At 35.7% G+C, this 21,351-nt stretch overlaps 1 protein-coding gene across 5 annotated transcripts in view; it reads right to left on the minus strand.

Moving 5' to 3' along the window:
* Window positions 1-21,351, minus strand: part of LOC142327764 (uncharacterized) — a 129,991-nt gene that overhangs the window by 70,350 nt on the left and 38,290 nt on the right. For 4 of the 5 annotated variants that reach the window (XR_012757080.1, XR_012757079.1, XR_012757081.1 and 1 more), the window contains exons 4-5: window positions 12,214-12,277; window positions 8,739-8,859 (exon numbers count right to left, since the gene is read on the minus strand). The gene's annotated coding sequence lies outside the window, so the exon portion shown is untranslated. The remainder of the gene's footprint in view (window positions 1-8,738; window positions 8,860-12,213; window positions 12,278-21,351) is intronic. The other variant, XM_075371076.1, reaches the window with a different exon arrangement.

The raw sequence follows: 21,351 nt of genomic DNA on the forward strand, positions 1-21,351 counted from the left end.
GTGGTAAAACAAAAAAATATAAATTAAAAAATTAATCTTATTTATATATTTTTTTAAATTTCATCTAAATCTACTAATATTAAATGCCTAGAAATATTTTTCAAAATAAAAACTCCATTTTTATAAAAATGTTTTTAATTTGTTTTTATTACATTTGAGTTGCATAATAAAAAAAAAAGTAATAAGTTAACAAATTTTATAAACGTAAAACATTCAGCTATAGAAATAATTTGAAAAAAGGTAAAATATTTATGGCTAAAACAATGAAATTGAAAATATTTAGTTAAAAAATATTTCTTGTAACAATCATCATGATTGTGTAATTATTATTTTAGTTTGAATAATATAATGTTATAATAGTCAGAATTTTTTTTTTTGTAAAAGGAAAGAAATCAGTATTTAAAAAAAAATAAAATTAGTTTTCGTTAGACGTGTTACAATATTGAAAAACGAGATTAAACTGGTTATACGCGCGGACGCGCGCGCGCGCGTGCGTGTGTGTGTGTGTGTGTGTGTATGTGTCTACGTATACACACACATATAACATCCATATAGTTACTGCTGCGAGCACTGGGCCATAACAGACGTTGCTTGTATGGTTAAATAGGCTTACCTTTACGAACCACCACAACATGTATAAAACTCTAAATAATTACTGTTTTTATATACACCAACCGGCCACGTTAAATATAAGTTATCATATTGTATTGGGTTTCGTTTCTCCTAGGGGAACAATTAATGGAAACTGTATTATCGAACTCGAATATTTTAGTACGGGTAACAAATACAAAGTCTCGATTACACATATACTCGTACATACGCGTGTGCGTGCACAAAAACACACGACAAGATGTTTTTTTTTTAGTACTTCTATAACGTGAGTAAAAGTTCATTAAATAGTATTTATAGTACTTGAAAAAACAAACTGTATAATCAAACGATGGAACTCACAGGATAAATAGCGTTATAAAGGAGGTATATTTATTTTACTGTATGTGTACGATTACAATATTTCTTAATCATTACAAACCAAGAATTACCAAAATTATTAATTTTTTTTTAATATTAAGTAGATATATACCGTACAGAAATGTTGTTAGTATTTTTTTTATTTAACTGAATTAATAATTAACGCATTATGAAATCCGCAAAGTCAATAAAAGGAAATTCATTGAACAGTATGACGAAGCGTGATAACAGTTTTACACTTAAATGATTCGCGTAAAAAATAATGGAATCTTTTCTTCCAAAGGATCTTTTAAAAGCTAATTAATTAACAGAACATTTTTTCAGCTGTTACTAGATAACTAAACTGAAAAAGGTATTGATTGATAATTAGTTTCTTAAGGATAATTGAATGAAAAAGTTTCATTATATTTGAAATTATTTAATAATTACAATAAATAATTAATGTAAATTATTTACATAATAAAACATAATTTAGTTAAAGTACATTAATAATTTTTTTTTTTTTTATTAAACTTGATTAAATGGTCATTGTAAACCCACCGGGATGGTCTAGTGGTTAACGCGTCTTCCCAAATCAGCTGATTTGGAAGTCGGGAGTTACAGCGTTCAAGTCCTAGTAAAGCCAGATATTTTTACACGGACTTGAATACTAGATCGTGGATATCGGTGTTCTTTGGTGGTGGTTGGGTTTCAATTAACCACACATCTCAGGAACGGTCGAACTGAGAATGTACAAGACTACACTTCATTTACACTCATACATATCATCCTCATTCATCCTCTGAAGAATTATGTAAACGGTAGTTACCGGAGGCTAAACAGGAAAAAGAAAGAAAAAAGAAGAAATGGTCATCGTAAAATCAGCTGATGTTTGAAGTCAAGAGTTCTAAGGTGCGAGTCCTTGTAAAGGCAGATGCTTTTATATGGATTTGAATGTTAGACAGTAGAATCCTTTGTTTTTTCCTGGTTGGCATTCAATTAACTATACGATTCAGGAGTGGTCGACCTGAATCTGTTCAAAACTACATGTTTACCGGTAAGTTTACACTTGGATTGCATTACATCTGCAGTCGGTAAGGTTTTTGAGATGGTCCTATATTTACTAGATTGGTCACTATTGATTTGCTAATGGACAACTAGTATGGTTTCTGACCGGGTAAGAGCATTAAGGATGCCGTACTAAAGGTGATGGATCTTCCTCTAGTTCATGAAAATATGTGTTAGGGATTTTTCTGGACATATCCGGGGTATTTAATAACTTATGGTGGCCCTCTTCCCTGTTTCAGATGCAGAAGCGTAAATGTACACAAAATGAATTAGAAATACTCTCAAGTTATTTCAGCAATCTGACTGTTTTCCTGCGTGATGGCGGCTCGGAGGTTAGTAAGACTCTAACTAAAGGATGCCCTCAGGGCAGTGTTCTGAATCCCGTTCTTTGGATTATAGAATTTGATTCCATGTTGCGTTTGAGGTTGCCATATGGTTGTCGTCTCATCGTTTATGTTGACGACGCGCTGCTACCGCTTTGAAGGGGATTCGCGTAACGAATTAGAATTCCGATCTGTTCGTGCTTGTGAGACACTCCGGCTGTGGAGTCCTCAACATAAGATGATTTTCACCCGAGAAAACCACAATGATGTTGCTTAAGGGCCGATTGGCCGTTTTCCGACGAACCCGGGTTCGGATGGCCGGTCTCCCCGTTCGGTACGTTACGGCTTAAAAGTACCTGGGTGTTTCCTTGAGAGAATTTTCGGTTCAAGGAACATCTACAGTATGTAGCAAAAAAGGCCGCTGATGCTTTTTATGGAATCGTAGTCATTGATCCCGATTAGGAGGTTGAATTACCGTACCGTGCGTATACTTTACAAAGGTGTCAGTAAGGCTATTATGCTATATGCTGCACCTGTCTGGGCTCATCGCTTAGCTTTTTGCTGCGGGCTCAGCGACTCCTCTTGCTGGCTGTTATAGGCGGTTAAAGAACAGTCTCGCGGGAGACAGTCTGTGTTATAACCGGAGTAAAATCAATAGATATCTTGGTTAATGAACGTAAAAAACGTTCCATTTCCAACGTAAATAACCTATTGATGTCAGGACGAAAGCAGGAGATCGAAGACCGGGGCGTTGCGTCTTGGCAGGTCAGGTGGAACGAATCCTCCACAGGTCGCTGTACGCACGGTATATTTCCTATAGTATCTGATTTTAGGTGCGATTAGATGGGTGTCCCCCAATCGGTATATCACACAGTTTCTCTCCGGGCATGGTGCCTATCGGGCGATTTTGGCTAGGTTTCGTTTGGTGGATTCGAGTCGATGTCCGGATTGTGGGACATGATATAGTGAACCACGTCTATGTCTGCCTTCAAAACGTGGTCGAACGTTCACGAGCTGTTAGGCGACTTGAGAGAATGCATTCCTTCCTGTATTTACGTATTAACTGGATAATCCGCGAGGAGTGTTTATAATGGATGGTTTTCTTCGCGCCCTTGCGATGTGAAACTGCAGAGGGAGTTTAATCGTGGTAGGATCCCGGGTGGCTAGGGTTCCGGCCTAGACATCGGATCGGTTGGAGGTAGGCGCATTGGCATCGTGCCACGGTTTTGTTGGTATTGTTTATAATTCGATTTGGGGCTCCCGCTGGAGGGGGTGGCTCCGCTGCCGGGTTAAAGTAGCCCGTACGACCGAGGGCGTGGCTTCGTTACGCCGGTGGCGGTCCCTGATTATGACTTGATAATGCCGCGCCAGACTCGATGGTGGGAGTGCTGGGTTTGTCCCCGGCTTCTGCGCGGACAGGAATGAGGTTACGTTCCCCTTGTTAGGTGATCTAATTTGGTCGATTTATTTGGGTGTAGGTCTGAATTTCTATGTTGCGTAAAACATCATTTTCATCGGTACGAGTGCAGCACTGATGTAACTTACAACTCGTTCGTTTTATGAGACACTTACAGTCACGAACGGTGTTGTAAAATTTAGAATACGCGCGGGATCCGCGATTCTGCGGTTTCGGTCAGTTAGTTTGAGGGAATCATGTTAGATTGGATGTGAAGATGTCCGTTTGAGGCCTACGTGAACGCAAAATTTGATTTATATTTTACTGATGTAAATGTCTGCCAAGGCATTTACATCGGTGGCATCCCGACCGAGGCCTGGCTGATGACTGTGAGATGTAATCAGGTCTAAAGACGACCTCCGGTAAAGCCCTTCAGGGCTTAGAATGGAGGGAGGTGGCAACCGGTAAGATGACAAGGTGGGCGTTTTCTCCCTACAGGGTAGTGATTACATCTACAGTTACTTCAGGCCTGGCAAGCCTGGTGATTACACTAGCTAATCTATATACAAACATCCACAATCGGCAGTAGTTGGAAAACTAGTTTGAGAAAACTAACAAAATTTCTTGAATTTTGTTTTTAATCAAAATTAGAGTAGAAGGATTTGTAATAGTCACCAGTAATAAAAGATTTTTTTAAAAAATCTTACAACACAATTGTTTCTGACGCACGGCTGACACACATAACTTAATTTAAAACATCTATTATTTTATTTAAATACAGAGTGTCCCATATAAAACGTAACCCATCAATCACTCATCCATGAAATTTCAAAAGTCAATCTTACTCCCCTACTCGTTACTGAAATGGACTCGTCCAACATCTGAACATCGCGGAGACGCAGTAGAACACTACCGATAGTAACAACAATGCAATCATAACGTTCAGCGTATCGCTAGAGACAAGATGGTGTTTTCGCTAGATGAACGTGTTTTCATTGTCGAGTCGTTCTTCAGTACGAAATCAGCGGTTACAGAGCAAGATTTGTTTCGCCGTAAGTACCCGAATAAACCGGCTCCTAACAAAACATCAGTATTAAGGTTAGTAGCAAAATTTAGACAGACCGGTTCTGTTAATAATAAGGAACACAAAAGATCTGCGTCAGTGTTGAATACAGATACAGTCGCTGAAATCAACGACCGATTAGAGCCCGACAAAGAAAAACGGCTACAATATTGTCAACGGTTCCGTCGATTTCTGCGCGAGGGAATTAACGTTACGGATTCGTTAATTTTCACAGATGAAGCACGGTTTCATTCGGTTGGCTACGTAAACAGCCAAAACAGTAGAATTTGGAGCGCTGAAAATCCGCACGTTTATCACGGAAAACAATTACACCCGCAGAAGTCGGGCGTGTAGTGCGCGAAATCGCAGAAGAAAATAATCGGTCCTATTTTTTCCGAGTACACCATTAATGCAGAAAGATATCAGGATATTTTATTTCGGTTCATCGCACTCTTGCGATGAAGAGGAAGACAGACGCTGCCGGCTACAACATGACGGTGCGACATCGCACTACGCAGGTTCAACTTGTGATTTCGTCGAGGAATTCTTTGGTAATCGTGTTATCGGTCGAGGCTTGTGGCCACCAAGATCTCCAGATTTGACTGCGGCGGATTTTTTTCTACGGGGTTACCTCAAAGAAAAAGCCTACAGCAACAAACGACGAACACTTGAACAATTAATTGAACGTCAATATTGAACAAGCTGTATTAAATATCCGGCCACAAACTTTGAAAAAAGTTGTAAGAAACGCTGTAAAAAGAATTGAAGCTTGTATTCAAGAAGATGGCGGCCACTTCCAACATTTAATGTAAATGTAAGGTAATGGATGGTAATAATAAAAATTACATTTACATTTACGCGTGCCTTTTTATTATTTCAATACCTACCAATATAAGGTTGGGTTGCGTTTTATATGGGACACTCTACAATATTTTTTCGTTTATTTAATTCAATGATTCTAACTAATGCGCGCGCGCACATCGTATTTATTTCGCACGGGTTTGGCGGTACTATCGGTGACCGTCAGCACGAACTAAACTAATGTAATTTTACAACTTACATAAACAAATTTCGTAAGACTGGTGTAGTCGCGAGACTTAACGCACCAGGTACCGAGTAAACCGGGCGATCTAGTTCGAAACCCGACCAGACCGAGTTACATTACTGAAAGTTACATACGTGAAAGCGTTGGAAAAAGCAGGTAACACAGCTGCTGGTCCGGATGAAATCCATTATAATATGATCAGGCAGCTGAATACCACTGCAAAACGCAGATTATTAGAACTTTATAATCAAATATGGCGGGATGAAACGTACCCGCAGCAGTGGAAAAAAGCTCATGTTGTTCCAGTACCAAAGAAAAAGAAAAATTTAACAGATCCCAATAGCTACCGTCCTATTTCTTTAACGTGAGCTATGGGAAAAATATTTGAAAAAATGATTAATAATCAACTCGTCTGGGTTTTGGAAAAAGAAAACCTGATGTTACCGTATCAAGCAGGTTTTCGGCAATACCATTCTACCACTGATCAAATGATCAGCTTAGAGGACGTTATATATAACAGCTTCATTAAAAGGAAACATTGTGTCGGAGTCTTCTTTGATCTTCAGAAAGCTTTCGATATGACCTGGCGTCATGGTATAATGCTCCAGATACATGAATGGGGCATTCGTGGCAATCTGCCTATACTGCTCAGCAACTATATGAATGGCCGTACCTTCCAAGTACGCGTCAACAATGAATATTCATGTGAAAGAATCTTGGAAAATGGCATACCGCATGGTTCGCCGTTGAGCGGTACCTTGTTTACCATTGCCATTAATAAATTGATATTAGCCATTCCTGCAAAAATCAGCAAAAGCGGTCTATGTTGATGATCTGGCAATTGTGTATGCCAGCAACAAAACTGCTATGGTGAGGTACAAATTGCAACGAGCGATCAATGCTCTAAATGAAGTTGCAAGGAATAACGGATTCCAATTCTCACCAGAAAAAACGTGCTGTGTACACTTTTGTAGGAAGAGAATTCCTCATCAAAGTCCTGCGTTGACAACTGATGATAATCCAATACAATATAAAGACAATGTAAGATATTTAGGACTAGTATTGGATAAATCCCTTACATGGGGATTACATATACAGGACTTGAGTGATAGATGTAAAAGAGCCCTAAACAATATAAAATGTCTATCGAACTTAAATTGGGGCTCAGACAAAGAGACATTATTGAGATTGTATAAAGCATTGGTTCAATCTAAACTAGACTACGGATGTATCGTATATTCATCCGCTAGAAAGCCGCATTTAAAAAAGTTAGACGTAGTTCATAACAGCGGAATAAGATATGGAACTGGTGCTTTCCGCACAAGTCCGGCGGCTAGTCTGATGTCTGAAGCCGGAATAATGCCACTACATTATAGAAGAGAGATCCTTTTACTAAGATACGCAGCAAATATATGGGCTTATCCTGCCCATATAAATAATAAACTTTTCAATAACGATCCTATGGCTGCATTATACGAACGTCGTGCTACCTATTCCAGACCAGCCGGAATTAGGTACCACGAATTAAGAAGTAAATACGAAATTGCCTTTCCAGATACATTGGCAATTTCTACTAGAGAAATACCGCCATGGCTCTTGCCAGCGGTAAATACAAGTTTGGATCTCTCTCAAGGAGAAATAAAAAAGAAACCAGCAGTGATGATCCAACGGGAATTTTTGGCAACCGTCAGTAGTTACGAAGAACATATTAGAATTTATACTGACGGTTCTAAAACCGAACATGGTGTTGGATGCTCAATATATGTAAATGGAGAAGCCCACTTTTGGAAACTGTCAGATGTGGCCAGTGTCTACACGGCAGAACTCACTGCAATTCAGCAAGCTCTTCGCTACACTGAACACTATTGCGAAGAGAGAGTGCTAATATGTTCCGATTCTTTAAGTGCACTTGTCGCAATTCGGAACAAGAACATTAAGGATGTCCTAATTGCAAACATCCTGTCCATTTTATACGTTCTAAAAAAACGAGGACAGCGATGCGTATTTGTATGGACTCCGGGGCATGCTGGTATTACAGGTAATGAAATCGCAGACGAAGCTGCCAGAAAGGCAACAGTCTGCGATGATTTGGATGCATTTCCTGTAAGAGTGGCAGATGTTAAAAACCGTCTAACAAATATAGTAAAAAACAAATGGAATGCTGAATGGAGGAGTTTAAATACAAAATTAAACTCAGCAAAAACTTCTGCTTATAAATGGAAAAGCGACTTTAAGTTGACTCGCCGTGAACAAGTAGCGGTGACCAGACTTAGAATCGGTCACACGCGATTAACAAATTTATATTTGTTACAAATATAAATTTGAAGTGAGACCAATGTGCGGTGTTTGTAATAAAACACTGACAATCAAGCATCTAATAGAAGAGTGTACCATACATGAGGACCTCAGAAAGAGGTTCCGTCTTAGAAATGATATTAGTGCTGATCTGGATAATGGAAATGAAGAAAATATAGTTGCATTTTTACACGCCAGTGGACTTCTTAAAAGTCTATAAAATGAAAGTTTAAAGCTGTGATAAAAGAATCTCTAAGCGGTAGTTTTATATATATATAAAGAAAGAAACGGTATTGATAAGTTGAAATTTTAATTTCATGGTCTTTTGAGAACCTTATCTCAAATTTTAATATCGGGGCCCTTTACACCCCGTAAGTGTTTGTGATTGTCCTTGTCTTTTATGTCTTAATGTTTATTGTGAAGTTTGTGTTTTTAAATAAAATGTACGGGCCCTTTACACCCTTACATATGACGATCCTGATGGAGATAATAATTTCTTTTAAAGAATGTGACAGTCGATGCCCATAAAAATTCAAGAAAAAAATAACAACATGGATTAACGTATATAATGTTATCGTATATAATGTTATTTGAAAATACCTGAATTAAAAATATTGTATTGCGAGTGCAAATTTTTTACGATTACATGACGGCATACGTGTTGTCCCCACTCTTCAAACGAGATTTTGTTTGACGTTCTTTGTATGTGAAGTGTGTAGTGCTGTAAAAAGTAAACCGTAAATTAAATGTTTACTACTAGTATGTATATAACAATTTTTTTAATTATTCTAACAAAAATTAAATTGGACAAAACTATCAGTCGGCACTTACGTAGCTTTTAACAGTCTTTGGCATACTCATAGGTAAAACATCACTAAAAACGCCTTTCCTTTTAAGTCTAACATCAAAAGACGCGAGGTTGACCAGATGTGCCACGAACAATTTTTAAATCTTATTGAATTCTGAAATTTTTCACAAACCACAGACAGAACAGATCAAACAAAACAATGAATCTCCTGTAATGTAATAAATACCATGCATATGTAAAGCTATAACTACGGTGCATTTAAAAAAATAAATACAGGCTTTTAAACTCTTAAAAACGTGAATAATTACTATTAATGCTAATGTTGTAATTATGGAAAATCAGTCTGTGTTTGGGGTTCTAAACGCATACTGCTGCAGTGCTGATACGTAATCATCTCAGTTCATATTAGATATATGAATAGCAGATTATTTATATTGATATTAATAATATATTGATTATTTAATAATATTTAAATTAAAAAGAAATAAAATTATTCCTTCCCCTTTTACGATCCATTCATTAATTAATACTCTCAACGAGGGCTTATTACTGCAGTTGAAGAAAAATCCTAACATTAAAACCCAGCTTTATTTAGAAGTCTGACTATTTTTGGCCCAGTTGATTGCAATAAAAAGGGTAAGTGCACAACTAGATGTTACTGCAGTCCTAAATACAAAATTTCAATATTCTACGGTTAATCGTTTTTGAGTTATGCGAGATGCATTCAAACAGTCATGCCTGAACTAGTCAGAATGGATTCAGGGATTGTAAAAATGAATATTTCCGTTGAAATCTGAAAAGCGAAATCTTTCACGGTCACAATACTTCCTTTACTTTGTACAAGGGAGTAAAAACGAATTTTATTTTGATAATTTCTAAATTTATTTTCAATTTCCATACACTTTTCATCACCTCATACGACTATTTTTTTTATATAATATATTTTTATAAAAAATATATTTAATTATATAATATATATAGAAATAATTCCAATATTTCCATTTTTTATTTTATAAAATAAATGGAAAATTTTTAAATTGAGGTAACAAAGGATATGGCAAATTTATTTAATATTTTGCTTATACGAATATCCTACAAAAAGTTTCTGCATTACATGTAGTAAAAAATAATATGTTTAATAATAGTGTTATTTTTTGAGTAACCGTTTTAATAGAAAAAAACTAAAAATAAATCAATTTGTACATAATGATATGTATTTTTTTTGTCTTCAGTCATTTGACTGGTTTGATGCAACTCTCCAAGATTCCCTTTCTAGTGCTAGTCGTTTCATTTCAGTATACCCTCTACATCCTACATGCCTAACAATTTGTTTTACATATTCCAAACGTGGCCTGCCTACACAATTTTTTCCTTCTACCTGTCCCTCCAATATTAAAGCGACTATTTCAGGATGTCTTAATATGTAGCCTCTAAGTCTGTCTCTTCTTTTAACTATATTTTTCCAAATGCTTCTTTCTTCATCTATTTACCGCAATACCTCTTCATTTGTCGCTTTATCCACCCGTCTGATTTTTAACATTCTCCTATAGCACCGCATTTCAAAAGCTTCTAATCTTTTCTTCTCAGATACTCCGATCGTCCAAGTTTCACTTCCATATAAAGCAACACTCCAAACATACACTTTCAAAAATCTGTGTATCGATGTATCCCCACTCTAATCTTCTCTGGCAAGGTAGGCCGGTTAAATGTGAGAACATGAGAGGCTGAAGGTAGGACTTCGCCACTCCCCCTCGTGCTCAATCGGCGACACTCTGTTACTTACTGCGATGACAACTCCTCAACAATTTCTTGCTCCGTGCAATTTAGAAGATCCCGACAGACGACCACACCCCTTGAGGTGTTGAGCGTACCGTGGGGATCGACATGTACAGCCAGTTATCCAATCTTTTTAAGCCCTAAAATCTTTTGAGACTGGACATCATTTACAGTCTCAACATGAAGTCCCATGAAAGTCTTCCTTATTTCTTTTACAGGGCCACCAGCGCATTTGGTTATCTCCCGAGCGATGAGAAAAGGACTCACCCTCGAGAAATTTCCATCCTCCTTTGTAACGGCCAAATATTTGGGTTTCGGTACATTACTACTTTTAAAAAAAGCTTTTTGTAAGCTTTTCCTAGCGTCAATCTCAATCTTTCTTGACTGCACTTTTTCTCCGTTTTGCCTCAGGCGAAACGGCTGGTTCTAGACGTGGGTGTTTACGTGAACCCTCTGCCACGTTCAGTTGTTCAGTTTGCATGAACAATTAATCCCTTCTGTAGTAAGGCTAGCCGACAGGGTACACCCCCATTCCAGGGCTACCAATCCTAGAGGTCCGTTCCGGTACTCCGGTGGAACCGGCATATGTCCTGGCAGAGAGCGGATGCGCAGTCTCTGCACTGACTCCAGGCCCTTACACACCGAGGCTTTCAGGGCTCCCATGCCCCGAACAACATGGGCACCTTACATGCTTGCCATCGCGGGGGGCATGTGGACAACGAAAGGTCTCCGTTACACCTGCAAATAACTTCGACCGTGGCCGCCATATCGCCAGCTCTAAAAGCAGTATCAATCCATTTCCATAATCAGTAAAAATTTCGTATCTGCAGGTGGCCGCGAAATCCAGTCCTCTAATTCCGCCTGCAGATGAAAATCGGCCGATAAAAGTATATCCGAGAAACAATACTCGGAACCCCGTTAGCCCCGTGAGTACAGCTGTTGCCGCCCTGGACGTGAACGTAGATGTTGTGTTCCGGACGTGGGGATTATCTACCTCAGGGCATTAATGCATGTTATTGTACGTCATGTACGACATACAACATAACCCCGCATAACATTACTAGGTAAGTTAAAAAAATTAGAATATTAATACACATTTAGCTAAAATATTATTTCAATGTCAAATTTCAATTATATTTAAATCAGTAAAATTAAGTGACTAAAATTAAGAAATTTAGTTCTTTTATTCTCATATATATATATATATATATATATATACAAAATGCATTATACAAGCGTGCAGTCCTCTCCATCATTTTCTGATGGAACATGTACTTAACTTCGCAGGTTCAGATCCAGTCCAGTCCGGTCCGGTCCGGTCCACTCCAATCCGTGTCTGTACGTATAGTTTTCAACCCTTCAGAAAACTTAATTACTTGGGTAAGCAATTTAGCTAAAATAAGTTATTCATTATGAAATTTATTTAATGTTTAATTTAGTGGTTTATGTATATATATATATGTATGTATATGTGATATATGTATAACTTACCTTCCAGATCCAGCCTCCGGTAGTTCATTCCAGTCCAGTTTGTCTGTACGTAGGTCACTCAACCCTAAAGTAAAAAGTTAAAGGTAAGTTTGAAAAAATTAGAATATTAATATACATTTAGCTAAATTTAAAAAAAAAATTGAAATTTGACATTATAAGTTTCATTATGAAATTTAATATCAAAAAAATTTAGTGTTAAATGTAGTTTGTGACGACAGTATATTGAATAGAAGAATCTACACAAGCTTTGTGATAAAAAAACTTAATCGGAACAGTTTCATTTTTTGACAAATTTTTTTTCGATTTAAGTTTTGTATTTTGTTACATAGAAAAAAATAAATCTTCTATTTAAACTAGTTGCTGAAAAAAACGAATGCAGTTTTCTACTTAGCTTGAACTTTCGAAGGTTATTTATTGCCGATTTCGCGCTTTACTAATGTTTGTTTTTTTACAATACACATTCTAATTCTGAAATTGAAAAAGGGTCTTACAAATTCATCTTTGAATTTGTAACACCCTTACAAATTCACAGATTTGAATTTGTATTTAAAAATTTACAAATTCAAATTTGTAAGGGTCAAATTTGAATTGACCCTTACAAATAGGGTCAATTCAAATTGACCCTATTGAAGGTCAATTATAAAAATTGACCTATAATAATAATATTATCATAGAAAAAAATTTAGAAAATTCAACGCTTAGGAAGTAGGTACAGCAAACACATAAATAGGTACAAGCGAGAGACAGTTGCACACAAACCGTAACAAATTCTAACGCATCAAAAACAAAAATCATACGCGTAATACAGATAAAAGCATAATCCTTAATGCTGAAGTAGTAGTTATAAAACATCATGGACAATGATTATTCACCAAAAATGGAAAATATGTTGAACATAAAAAGAAAGAAGGGATCAGACTGCACAACTTTTCATCCAACAGAAGTGAAATTAACGCGATACTACCAAGAATTCACGGTCTAATAAAATTACATAAAAATTATTATAAGACTTTGTAAACTGCATAGAAAACCGACGTACAAGCTATCCAAATGTTCGGTTAAAATATTCAAACAGGAAAAAAGCATTTGATTCAAATAATACCCACGTTTTTCGGAATTGTGGTATATATGAAATTTCATTCATTGAAATTAATTTGTGGTGCGTGGGTATTATTTGAATCAAATGCTTTTTGCTCACCACAAATTAATTTCAATGAATGAAATTTCATATATACCACAATTCCGAAGAATTTTGTGATTAAAGTAACTTTAATCACCAATATTAAGCTAAAGTAACTTAATACTGAGGTCTCATTAACAGATGACACTCCAGTATTTAATATTAAATGAATTTAATATCAACGTCATTTAACCTATTTCATGACTACCTATTTAAATTTGAGATTAACAATTTTATAAACTTTTTGGATTTAACAATAATTTTAATAAATAAAATCCAAAAATATCACAAATAAAATGTAAAAACACAATTCACAGTATCACAATTGTATGTTTTCTAAATTAAAATGGCCGATAAAAAATCAAGCCAACGTAGTGAACAGCATTCCATGTAGATTGTAACGTTGTGTACATCGGGTAAACATCTCAATTAAAAAAAGAATAGAAGCCCGTAAATATAGAAAAAGGAAGTGACAGAACTCACAAAACATAGAGCGGAGAACAAAATACAAAACACGTAAAAGGGCCCTCTACACGTGCACGAGTAGATCATGTATGTGTTCACCCTTATTACAGCAAGGGTGGACACAAAATTTTCTAGATAAGATTAATTTCTTTGTAAACTTTGAGAATTGTAAGTGAAACGTTGTGAACTTAGTTTATAAGTTTATATAATCGACACGAGAGATGAATAAAGATATTTGAAAGAAAAATGACTTTAAAAACGTTTTATTTACTTTGAAGTAAAATGTAAGCTGCCGGTAACATCCTCCATGCAAGTCACATCAGGTTTAATGCTGATGAGACTTTATATTTTCTAGGAAAATAAACCACAGTGACTTTTGGTTGTTCGTAGCGGGCTGGGTTGAAACCGGAATAAAATTTTAATCTTGTAATGGAGGATTTTCTTGACTTATAGATAATAAATCGTGGATACCGGTGTTCTTTGGTGGTTGGGTTTCAATTAACCACACATCTCAGGAGCGGTCGAACTGAGAATGTACAAAGACTACACTTCATTCACACTTATACATATCATCCTCATTCATCCTCTGAAGAATTATCTAAACGGTAGTTACCGGAGGTTAAGCAGGAAAAAGAAAAGAAAATATAATAAATCGTAGTGCTACTCTATAAGCTATTATTGTAGCAAAATTACAATTTCTACATAAAACATTTCGTCTGCTTTTGAGTTTGTAAAAAACAATACCTAACCCATTTTCCGGATCGTTATGAAAGTAGAATAAAAATTTTTTCATGAATTTTCTATTTCTCAGACTTATGTTCTTTAGATAACCGTGTATGAGTAATCTGGTAAAGAGAAAATTTCCCCCACCAAGCTCCCAACACGTGTCTTAGCGAATATTTTTCATATAAGTATGTTTGAAAAGAAAAGATTGGAAGCTTTTGAAACGCGGTGCTAGAAGAGAATGTGAAAAACCAGATGGGTGATAAATAAAATAGTGACAAATACAAGAGGTGTTGCGGCAAATCGATAACAAGACTTGCATACTAGTATTAAGGCATGTTAAATGTTAGGAAAGACAACCTCATATTTTGGCTTTTTTAAACTTTATTGTGGACACGATAACTACGTAAATTTGCGCCAAAATCACCACCTTTAGAGATGGTGATGACCTAAAACCTTCTTTTGAAACCAATTTTTGATGAGACCCAAATCTTACGGCTAGGGATGACCAAAATGACAAATTGTAAGATGGGATGACAAATTGCAAGATTGTCTTGCAATATTTTCACATGCGACCGTCGTGTTGCATGTGATATGACAATGTAGAATTTTATATACATAAAATTCGAAATATGTATAATTGTAGTTTATATTACGCCTGTTTTATTTCATTTTATTAAGTATTTAACACACTTTTCGTTAATTTATGCAGAGACATTAGTCGTCTTAAATTTAAATCCGTATATATATTCCAAATATATTTCTTTACATATATTTTTCTTTCACAGGAAAAATGTTACTGAATCTTTAAACGAGTTATTGAGAGAATTTAAAATAAAGGTTGGCGAACGTGTCTGTCGTTAATGGTCACGCTAATAATGCACACGCTGTATTATTTGTAAGTTGGAGCGTTGTAGTATCTTTGATTACGTATGAGTTATTACGTAAAACAAAATGAACAGGAAAATCGATGTTGCCGTCGCCTGTGAAATAATTGCTCGTCAAAACCTGTTAAGCCTACTGAAATTCATAGGCTGTTTGGTTGCTATGTACAGTAATATAAAAAACATAAAAGTAATAAAGGCCCTCCCCGAAAACGTTCGGGGAGGCTCTCGATAGAGGACTTGTGAAACGGGTCGATGATGAAAACATAAAATATCGTCGCTCAACGATTTCTAACCTCGCCCTTAGAAATCGGGACTGATAACAGTTCTTGAAACTATTATCCGTCGGATAGGTTTGTCCACGTTAAATACCGCACGAAAAAATCCCAATGGGATCTGCGTTAGACTTTTTGATGCGCTACACAGAAAAAGGTGCTCGACCGACAAAGGTGTAGCCACAGCAACTTACGAGTCATCTGACATGCTGCTGTTCGAATTCATGCCACGTGAAACGATTCGTAAGTAACGAAATCGGCGACGTGAGCGGCTCACCGACGGCGTCGTCTTAATGTACGATAATGCAGGTCCGCTTGTTGCGGCTACGACACGTGATTAACTGACGATCACCCACCACACAGTCAAAAGAATTTTGAGTGTGAAAAAAATAATTTTTTACCGCTCAAAATAATTTTTGAATGGTAAACGATTCGCGGATGACGATGACCCGCATCTTATTTTCTATTTAGTTCGTTATTGGTTATCGCTTTACCTGACTTCACAACGCAGTAGTTGTAGCATTTTTTTGGGGTACAGGTCCAACTTATTAAATATTTTGCAAATATTAAATTAACTGTTAATCTCAAGATTAACAAGAGGGTGGATTTTGCTCTACAGCCTCACATCTACGTTTAAAGTTGAAAAATTTAATGGCGTCAGTTCTACGAATAGAAGTAATCTGACCAAGTTTGGCTAAAGATATTAACATTTTTGGATTTCTTAGGTGTGAAAATGTCAAAATGCCCAAATCGGACCGAAAATACTATACTTTATACCCGAATACTTTCCCTATACGAAAAGTAGCCTATAGCTTTGCTACAGCGTTATCTAAGAAAGGAAAGCCGTGTTTTTCAACGATTCATTAACATTGCTGACATTAAAATTTGAAGATTTTGTATATCATACTGTAAATTTTATTCCAACACGGTTAACACGTTTCATGCTATTCCTATTCACAAGAGCTTTCTTTGTTAGTTGCCAGAACCACCGTAAGGTATCAGAATAAACCATCGGTAGCTGGCGGGTATTAATAAACCCTGTTATCAGTCTTTATCTTTGTTTTAGCGGTTACAATTTAATAAAAAAGTAATCTTTTAAATTACGTAAAAGTTATTCGGTACAAATGTTAAAACGCGGTAAGACAAAACAGAAGGATGTCCTCTTGGGAATATGATTCTCGAAAGTAAACGTGCAAACTATAATTTGATAACAGGTAACTTAGTCTGTAGTTTTCTTGCGATTAATGTTTTAATTGAGATGAAACATATGGTTGTGTTGCATGTAAAGCACAGTCGGAATTGCTTTTTGAAAAAGTAATGATTTTCAGCCCTACCACCAGCACCGATCAGGTTGTGTTGCTGGTAGGGCTGAAAATCATGTACTTGTTTACTCTACATCTGGATTTCAAAAAATCTAAATGCATTTTCTCAAAATTGCAAACTTCTGGAATTTTTGCATAAGACTTAAACTGCAGCACCCCCTATTTCTACTTAATATTAACATTTAATAAGAATCATTCGCGAAAAAGGTTACGCCGAAATCAAAGAACCCCGAAAAAAACCAGCGACTGAAAAAACGCCGCCGGCTCAATTTTCGCAAAAAGCGTTATGCGTAATTCAAAGAACCCCAAAAAAAGCCAGCGGTTGAAAAAGCGCCGCCGGACCAATTTTCGCAAATAAGGTTACGCGGAATTCAAAGGAACCCGAAAAATGCCAGCGGCTGAAAAAGCACCGCCGGCTTAATTTTCGCTAAAAGCGTTACGCGGAATACAAAGAACCCCAAAAAAAGCACGCGGCTGAAAAAGTGCTGCCGGATGAAGTTTCACGAATAGGGTTACGCGGAATTCAAAGGACACCGAATAATGCCAGCGGCTGAAAACGCCGCCGGTTCAATTTTCGCGAATAGGGTTACGCGGAATTCAAAGGACCCCGAAAAAAGCCAGCGGCTGAAAACGCAGCCGGATCAATTTTCGCAAAAAGCGTTAAGCGGAATACAAAGAACCCGAAAAAAAGTCCGCGGCTGAAAAGGCGCCGCCGGTTCAATTTTCGCGAAAAAGTTTACGCGTAATTCAAAAAGTCCCCAAAAAAAGCCAGCGGCTGAAAAAGCGACGCCGGATCATTTTTCGGGCATATGGTTACGCGGAACACAAAGGACCCCGAAAAACAGCCAGCGGCTGAAAAAGCGCCGCCGGATCAATTTTCGCGAATAGGCTTACGCGGAATTCAACGGACACGAAAAAAGCCAGCGGCTGAAAACGCCGCCGGATCAATTTTCGCAAAAAACGTTAAGCAGGATACAAAGAACCCGAAAAAAGCCCGCGGCCGAAAAAGCGCCGCCAGTTCAATTTTCGCGAAAAATTTTACGCGTAATTTCAAAAGACCCCAAAAAAAGCCAGCGGTTGAAAAGCGACGCCGGATCAATTTTCGGGCATAGGGTTACGCGGTATCAATGAACCCCAAAAAAAGCTAATCATTTACAATCAAATAAACTGATAAACTGCTGCGGTAATTCACTTCATTTAGTTTTTCCAATTTTACAGACAGCATTCATATTTCATATGATAATATTTTAGAGATAATCTAACCTAAAATTTTGAATTCTACTTATAAGTGATAAATACATATCAGATTATAAAAATATTAATTTTGTAAGAGTCAACATTTACTAAATGAGAGTTTGATTCTAAACAATATTTATTTATTATTATTTTATTTTTTATATATCAACATATAAGTCTGAAGCTTGTGTGTGGAACATGGAAATTGATTTTGTAGTGTATGAAAAAATACCATGCTGACTGGGATTTATATTGATCATGATATAGAAATTTTTGCTGAGGAATTGCAACCATATATTAATACATATATACCAAAAGTACTTATAAAAAAAATTAATTTTCTCTAGTGAAAATACTAATAAATAATAGTAAACATAAAAGAATAAGTGATTTTCTAGTGAACTTATTACCAGAATTATTAATAAGCTTCAAAAACAAAGTAGATCTACTTATTATGAATTATTTAAGAACAAATTGTACGTAATACTCTTAGTCGTAAAGATTTATTATCAAGTTATATTGTTAAACTTGAGGAATCTTTATATACTGATCCCAAAGATTTTTTAAAATTTGCTAATAAAAATGACAACAGTAGATCTTATCCATCTCTTATTAGTTTTGAAAATAAGTATGCTGATAAAGGTGCTGATATTGTAGAAGTTTTTGCTAAAAAATTTGGAAGTATCTACACTGATTTTTCCTAGATTGAAATTAGATTTAACAATAATGATCGCTTCACTTTTAACTAAGCTCTTCAATCGTTATTTAAATACTGGTGTTTTTCCTAGTTGTGACATTCAGATATAAATAATGATTGTCCTATCAGCAAATGCAATTTTTTCGCTAAACTCTTGGATAAGTTAGTTTGTTAGAAAAAATTAGACCTTGAATACAGTAACTTACAGTTCTGAACAACATGGTTTTTTTGGAAAGTAAATTAGACAAATGAACTTAAGTGCATATTTGGAAGATATTGTTGATGTGCTAAATGACAGTTATTATCTTGATGCAATTTATAAAGATTTTCGTTGTGCGTTTGATGTAGTTAACATAAAATTACTTATTAGAAAACGTGCTGCGTGTGGATTTAATAAATTCTCTTGGATACATTAATTTCACTCAAACAGAATTCTCTGTGTTAAAAACGATAATTTTATCTCTAAGCCTATTTATGTTTGATCTGGAGTAAGACACGGCATGCATTTTGGTTCAACAATTTTCCTACTACTTATAAATGACAGTTTAATAAGTTATTTGCATTTTTTTTTACTTGCCAATGATATGAAATAGTTTATGTCCATTACAATTGTAGCTGATATTCAGTTACTTCAAAGAGTTGAGCTCTGTGCTTAGAGATAAAAGCAGGAGCTACTATTGGGAATAATAATTTTGATATTAGACGTGCCTGACTAGCATGGATTTGCCGAGCTGAACTATGCATTGAACAGAATGACAGCCACACTGAGGTACTGCTTTGAAGAAATATTTGCAAATTTATCAAATAAGAAGAGTTTTGATGTTTAATAATTTTTAGAAAAAACCAAAAGGTATGTGGTTGGTATTTTTTGAAATATATTTTTTATTCTTTTTTCTGTTATTGATATGTTTTCTTCTTTTTTTTCATTTACATTATTTGCTCAAACACTGCTGAAAATTGTTCAGTTTAAAATCACATCACTTTTCCAATCCAGATTGTGCGTTCTGTTTCTAATTAAAGTTGAACTTATCAGATTTGTCTTTAAATTTAAGACATATTTACAAAAGTTTTCACGGAAGTAAATTCTCTGCTAAGTTAACAAGAAATTTTTCTTTGTTTCATGGTAAAGTTATTTTATTCCAAATTTTAAAAAAAAGTATATTTTCTAATAAAAATGTTTCTTTTTTACCACACTTATTAAAAACTAAGTGAAAGAGAGGTCTGGGAATACTTTAATTCAATTTCTTAGATCAAACACCATAAGGAAGCACCAAAAACGATTATACACTGAAGTTTTTGTATAGTTTAATTTCACAAAGGGAGTAGAAAGCAGAGCTAAATGTTTTACGAGGCAAATCTCACAAGTAAACAGTTTTCTGACCTATGTTTTTATGAACATTTTTTCATACGTTTGGCAATAAAATCATCTCCCGAGAGACTGCCATGCAATTTGTATATTGAATGATAATTTATTTTTAAATGATTCTAGTGATAATGCTGATTTTGGCAACTATTTTGATGAAAATCCTGAATACAGATCAAAATTTGACAAACCAGCTGTAAATGACACAACAAAAAATCAAAAGGTTTATAGAGAGTGGGCCAAGCAAAGGTTATGATGGAACTATGAATTTGTCTGATTCTGTTAGTAATTCCGCTGATATAAGTAACGGCAACAATACTTCGATTTCTTGTATTTCTGATCTCAGTGTTATGAAGTGTGCATCACTGGAGCCTCCAACGCTCCAGGTATTCAACAAGGCACTAGGACATGAAAACAATGGAGATACTGAATCTAACCTAACTGCATTAATAACTTAGATACAAGATGATATCTTATGGGGACCTTCCAGTGTGAAGACCAGTTTTTCCCTATTAGTTAATGATGAAATAATAGTGAAGGTACAGGCACCAACTCCCAAGAAAGCTATTTATGTACTGTTCATCAATGATGCCATTTTTAATTTATTAGTCGACGAGACAAATCATTATGCAGAATAAAAGATTCATCCAACCAGTACAAATAAAATGAAAATTTCTTTGGGATATTTTGTGGATTGGTCTTTATACAATGGTGAGTATAAAGCAAGTCTGTTGTATTCTAACCATGTTAGTAAACAGATTTCAGATTCTTCTGAGAATGTTCCATGGTTCAAATAATGGAAATGCATCAGAAGGTGACACACTGTACAAAGTTCAACAACTCATCGACTTGCTTCCCATTAAGAAAGGTGTATCAATAAAAAATAATGCCTTTCAGGGTAAAAAACAGCATGGGATGAAACATTCCAAATTAATTCCTTGTCTTTGGCTTCACAAGGAATCTCATTATATATGCTGGAAAAGAATAGAGCAG

This window comes from Lycorma delicatula, chromosome 7 (assembly GCF_047948215.1).
Source record: "Lycorma delicatula isolate Av1 chromosome 7, ASM4794821v1, whole genome shotgun sequence".
NCBI lineage: Eukaryota > Metazoa > Arthropoda > Insecta > Hemiptera > Fulgoridae > Lycorma > Lycorma delicatula.